The following is an 8,190-nucleotide window of genomic DNA, read 5'->3' as shown; positions in this document are numbered from 1 at the left end:
CATGAGGTCCGCTTATTCAAGCTCAAAGAACAATCCTCTGTTACAACATACCTTTTGGAGTTTGAATGCTTGTCTACAAGGATCTTTGTACTAAGCCCCAACAATTTAGTCAATTGCTTCTTATCGGGGCAATGTGATGATATACAATGCAAATTGTATCTCTTATAGCTGCAATCGTTTTGTCACACCCCAACCCTTGGACCAGACACGCGATAACCTCCTCAACAATCCTAATTAAGGATACCTACCATCCAACCCTCGAATTGCTGTAAGGCTTATAAGAGACAAAACCCGCTCATACTTGTTCACTATCATTAAGGGAAGTAAAAGAACACACAAATGATATAAGAAAGATTCACTCAAACAAGTACAAGTTAAGAAAGTGTATACAAGAAGGTATATAATCGCAACCCTCAAATAAAAATACAGAAAAGAATAGATACAAATGATAATTAAAACTCTATAACAGTCTAGTGGATCCACTAAATATGCTCAAACAACATAGTAAGGCCCAAACAGACCATTACCACTGATGCAAACTTCCCTGCACAGCTCCTAACACACCACCATTGTGCTATGCTAGACCTGGGGAAAAAAGAGGAGACTGGATAAGTAACAACATTACTCAGTGAGTAGATTAGCATAATTCTAAAAGGATATAAAACCATAACAATTAAATCCAAAAAAATAAAACCTTTTATAATATACTTTTAACTCCAAAATATTTTAGTATGCATAACCATATCAACATAAGCATACATATAGGTTGCAAAATGAGTATAAAAATAAATCTAATCAACTGAAGCTACCAACAATTACCAATAACAAAAATGGTTTAAAACAACCTTCAAAAGAAATCATAATGGACCTCGTCACAAAATTGTTAACAACACATAATTCTATATTCTATAACTGAATAAAAAAACTTAAAAAGTTCCAAGGAAAAATTGAAATGTAAAATCATTCTCAAATGATAGCCTGAAAAACCTCTCCAACATTAGCTACAGTCGTGACTAAGTTGAGAGCCGTCAAGGTCTTTGTACCTTTGACGTTGGCCCTACTGAGACTCATGTGGTGACATCCGCATCTCAGTATAATAATACCCATACTAGAAATCCTCTACACCTCCAAAAGATAAACATAATGTGGGCCAGCATGCCGCCTCATAAGACCTGATTGTGATGACCCCCTACTACACAGGTGGGCTACAACCCCATCACCATCAAAACATAAGCATAGAACTGGATCATAATCATAAAAGCTTAATAACAGCAAGTGTCACACTAATATTCAGAAGTTCCATTTCTCCACATTTCCCAACATAGAATTTAGGGAATTCAAGTTCCATAGAACATTCAATCTTTAATCATGTAAGATCAATTCAAAAGTGTTCAACAATGCCAAGTAGGTAAATTATTTGTATCCAGTAATACTATATACACACACACACACACACACACACACACACACATATATATAGATATATGCTTATATTTACACATGTAATCTATCATGTGAAATTCAATCTTCAATAGGATAATAATCTAGGCAAAACCTTCACAAATTATCATTTGGAAACATACAAAAATAGTACGAAAACATAACATAATAATACGACCAATTGAATTCATTTGGAAGCTAATGGAGCTATGCTTCACGATATAATCCCATTCACATGTCTAGTAATTTTGTATAAAAGTCAATAGCATAATGCACCATTTCAAACCAACCAAAACGCTTGATTTAAATTTGATAAAGGCAAGCACAATTCATCAAACTATTAAAAGCATTTAAAAATCCTTATAGAACTATGCATTTCAACATAACACACTCACAGATAAATGCTCCCAAAAAGTCGTTTCTACTCCTCCGCGAGCTCTTCGCTATACTCGGAGGTTGTTCAGCCTAGCAAGCAAGAACACAACATATGAAAATGATGAAAACAAAAAATACAAAAAGGGCATGCGCATGACTCCCCTAATCCATGCAATTTGGCCCAAATTGAACTCAAATGATGCCCAATTTACCCAAAACAAGAACCAATGGGTTCCCAACACTAAAATTTATGATTTTACTCAAAAATTGGGAAAGAAATGAAACATGGTTTTGGTTGCTATAGTAATAGTATAGTACCCCTGATTTCAAGCAAGAAGAAGGTCCATAGATTCAACAAGATTGATGAAATATAAGGAAATACATACTCTCCATCCACTCCTAACACTCAATATACACGAATGGAGATGAAAAATTGAGCTCTTAAGATCAACCACCATAACCCTAGGTCTAGAAATCAAAATACAACAAGAAACATGGAGAACGAGGAGGAGGAGGATGGCATACCTTACTAGTTCGACGAAGTGGAGGTGATGAAGAATGAGCCTTCAAATCCAAGGGTAATGGAGGGGGATCAAAGGTTGATTTTTTTCATCCAAAGAAGTTGAAGATGAAGATGAAGGTGAAAGGAAAAGAAGCATAAAAGAAAGGGGAATAAAGAAATTTTTAAGGGTAAAGAAAGGGTAAAAGAAAAGTTTTCCACTGCTATAGTACAACCATTATGAATTCCAGAGAGTTACATGGTTGTGTACAAGCCCATGTAGTTCTCTGTCTGTGCTCTAAATTTGCAGAGAATTTCCATTGTTGCTACAATACTACAACTATGTACTTCCTATACATAATAAACACTACAGAACACATCCATAATGGAAGATAAAACCAAAGAAAAAGTCTTTAGTATCACACACTCCATGATAAACATGGGGATGGCCAAGCTTTTGTAAGATAAGTGAAACGTGGTGAGATTCGCATCCTGGCCACTACCCTTTTCCAACCAATTACTGATTATTGCTACTCATAGGAGGATAACCCACCTACCATTCCTCATCCTCTAGAAAAGCACACCATCCATTCCAATCAAATGATTAATGCCCGCTGAGTTGGCCGCTAGATAAGATCTAGGACTCTACTACAACTGTGATTCTCAATTAACAAGGAAACATTGGTATAATCCCCCATAGTTCTTATGCCTTCTCATGGATTATGAAGAGGAGTTCCATGGAGAAACCCTAGAATCCGAACCACCCCAAATAAATGAAGAACCAAAACGCCCATAGAAACCTCCACCATCTAACAACACACCTTGTCACGTGTTGGCCGGTGTGATGGTCCCATCCACCTTAAAGATCATCGGGAAAATCCACGGTAAAGAGAAGGTAGTTTTGATTGATGGAGGCTCCACCAACAGGTTTATCAAGGCATGTTGGGCGAAGCACTTAGGGTTATCGTGCAACCCTCTACCCATATGGCAGTTATAGCGGGTAACGGAGCTAAACTATAGTACATAGGAGAATGTGTTCAAGCCCCTATAGCTCGGTGATGTACTATTCATAGTAGATCTTCTCCTCTTAACAGTTTTTGGAGCCAACCTTGTCCGTACAGTCCATTGGCTTGTAGGAGTAGGGCCAATTGTCTTCGACTAGGATAATTTATGGATGGATTTCAAGTACAATGGCACACGAGTTCGTCCACATGGCATGAAAAACCCTAGCATGGTTGATTCCTCCACCGTTTCTCTAAAGTTCTACGTCCGTAACCAACACAAAAGCTAGTATTTCCACTTATTATGTTTTATTAGACCAAGTCAAGACGACTAATTCATCCAGCACCATTTACTACGTGGATTCCAGTACACCTGCATCTTTTGTTGACCCTCTTAATGCTTTGTTGACCAATTACTTTGATATATTTGCCAGGCTAACAAGGGCTACCACCCACTCAGGCATTTGATCACCAGATTCCCCTGATACCCAATACAACACCGGTGAACATCCATCCATACTACTATCTTCACTTCTAGAAGGCGAAGATTGAAACAATAGATATGAGAGATGACAAAAGATGGAATTATTTGTCCAAGCATGAACCTGTTTCCATCACAGGTAATCTTGGTGAAGAAGGATGGTATGTAGAGATTTTGTGTTGACTATCATCGCTCTCAATGCAGTAATCATCTGTGATTGATTCCAATTTCAATAGTCAAAGAACTCCTCGATGAGCTCGTCAGACCACATGTCTTCTCTAAGATGGACCTCCATTCTAGCTACCATTAGGTGTGTATCTATCCCGCTTCTTCAACCTTCCAAGCTCTAATATTTTTTTTTCCAGCTGATGATGAGGAGATTTCCGTTGGTCTTCTTCGACGATGTGTTGATATATAATTTATTGTGGGAAGTACACCTTAAACATCTTCAAACCATTTTCTCTATGTTCCAACAACACTAACTCTTCACCAACCTTAGTAAATGTGCTTTTGGACTCTCTAGCATTGCCTACTTGGGCCACACTATTTTTTTGGTAGAGGAGTGACGGTGGATTATAAGAAAATCTAGGATGTCTAATGGTGCACACTCTTCAAGGCTTCCTTGGATTGATAGGGTATTATAGGCAGCTCATTCATGGTTACGCCAACCTGGCTGCACTATTGACTGAACTATTGTGGAAGAATGCTTTTTTATAGACTACAGAAGCGTCAAAAGCATTTTAGACTTTGAAAGATGCTCTTGTTACCATTCGTGTTCTCCATGTTCCCAACTTTGACAGGTCATTTAAAATCTAAAAGGATGCCTTAGTGACGAGAGTCGGGGCAGCATTGCTGCATAATCAGCACCCCATCACATACTTTTACAAATCTTTAACTCCTCACCTCCAAGCTTCTTCTATATATGCTTGAGAAATGAATGCTATCACGAGGCAGTATGGCGGTGGTGCTAGTATCTTCTCAATAGACAGTTTTTGATTTATACCGATTACTCGGAGCTTTCTCTCTCTTCTCCATCAGACCATATAGACACCCAAACAATGCAAGTGGCTCACCAAGTTTATGGAATTCAATTATGATATCCTCTACAAACTGGGATGCAATAACAGACTGGCTGACGCTCTTTCTTGCCTCCTAGATGAAGTAACAGCTCAACTCTATCGCTGGCCATGACACATCTACTTTTAGCCTTATGATGTGCTCTACAACATGCTTACAATGATGATTCAACACGATCTCATTATTGAAATTGATTCTGTGTGAACCTGAAGTGTATTTAGAGCATTCACTCAGAGATGATATTATTCTCTTTTAGGGTAGGATAATGGTTCCTTCCAACGTAGCTCTCCAACAACTTCTTATTGCCGAGTTTCATAACATTCTAGTGGGGGGACATGTGGCATCTAGTGAACATATCACCATTTCAGCAGGACATTCTATTGGCCAGACCAGAAAAACCATACGTGATATCATCAACAACTGCCATGATTGGCAAAAGGTCAAACCCTTTAATCGTGCACATTCGATACATAGTGAGGTTTAGGAATTAGGGTCACTTGACTTTATTACTCATCTACCAACATTAATCGGCAAGATAGTCACACTCGTAGTCATTGATCATGTGTCCAATCAAGCGCATTTCTCTACTCTGCCATCATATTTCAAAGCTATCCAAGTTGTTGAAGTCTTCATTTGAGATATTATACGACTTCATGGCATCCCTGTTTCTCTGATTTTTTTTAGGTATCCCCTTTTTATGAGCCAGTTCTGGAGGGTGTTATTCCCCTTGGAAAGCACGTAGCTCTTAATGAGTAGCGCATGTCATCCGCAATCCAATGGGAAAATGGAGATCTTAAATTTCTATTTAGATGATTATGTGAGATGCTTCGCTGGAGATCACCTATTGGATTTGATTGCTTCTTCCATTCAGATGTCACCATTTGAAGCAGTTTATGGCTGAGCTCCTCCCACTCTTTTAGACTACATTACTGATCCCTCCGCCATGCCGATTGTCGGCACTCTCCTAACAAAGAAAACCTCCTTCGTGCTCGACTTGCATGAAGAATCAAGCTAACACCAAGCATACAGATGTTTCCTTCAAAGTAGGAGATTGAGTTTTCTTAATACTCTAACCTTACCGGCATACGTCGCTCATAAGGCATGCTACCCATAAGCTCTCTAAAAGGTTCTTGGGACCATTTAAAATATTGGAGAAAATTACAGCTATGGAATATCATCTGGAGTTGCCATCCTCTGCCCAGCTGCTTGACGTATTTCACATCTCTAAACTAATTAAGAGATGTTAAGGAGACCCATCGGTGTAGCAGTTGCCATTGTCGGTTTCATCCAAAAGATCATAAGCCAATCTTCAAATTAGTGGCCGTGCTACACTCACATTGGGTATTAACTCAGGGAAGACCCGTCTGCCAATAATTAGTGTCATGTGAGTTGCTGGCCAAGTAAGTACTATACCTCATGTAGGTAGCCATCCAATGAAATACAATTAATAACATGCAACTAATCAAAATCAATTTAATGCTCATGATAATAAATATAAACAATGAAATAATACACAAATTGATCTTACCAATTTCAAGATCTCAAATTATTTACCATATTCTCTACAGTCACATCTTATTTTGATTTATTTATTTTGGCTTTGCTTGACCTAGCTAAGTATGCCCAATGGTGTAATGACCATATATCTCTCTCCAAGCATGCGCTATCTGCGCCTATATGGGCACGCATCTTTATCTTATCAATCTCAAGTATTGGTATCCACCTTACCTATATAGACACAATACCTTATTACACTATCGTCGTTTATATGGGCTGGTGTTATTACCCTATTGTCGCATATATGGACAAGTGCAAGAATGATCACAACACACAACATCAATCTTTTGGTCAGAGGACATACCCAAACTAGGTAAGAACAAATCGTCTACCTTTTTTGATTATTCCATGTCTTGCATTTCAACATCAAACCAAGCTGGCTTTACAACATATTTTCATTATCTTTTTTCTAACACATTCTTATCTCAAAAAGAGTACTTTATTTTTATCTTATGACAACATAAATTCTAACATGTAATTAATCCAAAACCAACAATAACACACTCAATATTTTTATAAGTTATATGCATCAAGAAATCACTCAAACCAATAAAACTCAATTACACATAAATATATAATTCAAACGGTTTTAAAAATATTGAGTGTGTTATTAACCTGCCAAAAAAAAAAAAGTTAACATCATTGATGATTTTTCCCTTTTACAAATATAAGAAACCACATGTCATAAAATCGGTGAAAAAACTTATGTTCTTCTTTTGCAAAAATCAAAAACCACGAGATTAATTTTGTACTTTTCTCTAGATCTTGTTTTTTTTTTTAAATTTTTTTTTATATAATCTATTACTTTCTTACCTTATTAGAAGATGAAGTGTGTTTGAGTTGAGGGTACAGGAGGAAAATTAAAGTAAGAGGAGGGTTGAGGATGGTCAATGTGAACCTTCTCTTATTTGGGTAATTTTTTTTAATTAAATATAAGGGAAAAAGTTAACTCTCACACTCCAAAATTTTTTGAAATTTCTCTTTCATTGGCCCTCGATTTTGGTGCCGATGAGGTAGAATCTTCAAAAAAAAATATTTTATAACTTAAAAAATAACTATAATATCTTTAAGTTTTTAATTACTATAGACCTTACTTTATAATAGTAACATAATTGTTAAATTATATTATTATTTTTCTTTTTTCTTTTTCCAATAAAAAAACATATCAAACGGCCCTTCTTTTCTTTTCTCTCACTAAAATATATTTATCCAATAAGATTAAAGCATTATTTTCCTTTTCCTTAGTTTCCCAGTCACTTCTGAATTTATACACTATGTCATATAAATATTTTTTCTCAGATATATTTATATTCAAAACATAATATTTTAATCCATTGTGAAATGTAAAATGATAATTTGGAAATGTGTACCCCTATTAAACAATTGAATGGTAAACCAAGAAATTTATTTTTTATTTCTTAATCTATTATTATTAACAACATCGTATATTATCTGACTCATTATATGGTTTGACGGAAAGAAAATTTTGAATCTATTTTATCAAATATCATCTTTTCTTTTCATGGATGGTACTATGGCTTATGAATATATTTTTCTTTAATGTCATGTTATTTTCTATATTATTTATTTTATGTTTTTTTAAAAATCATTTAGTGGATATCATGACATTGTTATTTGCTATGTTTTTTTTAAAGTAATTCTGTTTCATCTATCAATATCTTAGTAAGACCATATTGACCATTTTGATTACAGGTCTCTAAAAATGAATAAAACTAAGAATAAAAAAGTTCATTGACTTA

The 8,190-nt window shown here is 35.9% G+C and overlaps 1 long non-coding RNA gene across 1 annotated transcript; it reads right to left on the bottom strand.

Moving 5' to 3' along the window:
- Positions 1-363: 363 nt before the first annotated feature.
- On the bottom strand, positions 364-2,798 carry LOC120274047. Its single transcript, XR_005540688.1, has 3 exons — positions 2,341-2,798; positions 1,836-1,905; positions 364-585 (listed from the first exon to the last, which is right to left on the bottom strand). It is a non-coding gene; the product is annotated as an uncharacterized LOC120274047 (long non-coding RNA).
- Positions 2,799-8,190: the final 5,392 nt, after the last annotated feature.

Source organism: Dioscorea cayenensis, chromosome 12, assembly GCF_009730915.1.
Source record: "Dioscorea cayenensis subsp. rotundata cultivar TDr96_F1 chromosome 12, TDr96_F1_v2_PseudoChromosome.rev07_lg8_w22 25.fasta, whole genome shotgun sequence".
Lineage (NCBI taxonomy): Eukaryota > Viridiplantae > Streptophyta > Magnoliopsida > Dioscoreales > Dioscoreaceae > Dioscorea > Dioscorea cayenensis.
This window is presented reverse-complemented; position numbering and strand designations above follow the sequence as displayed.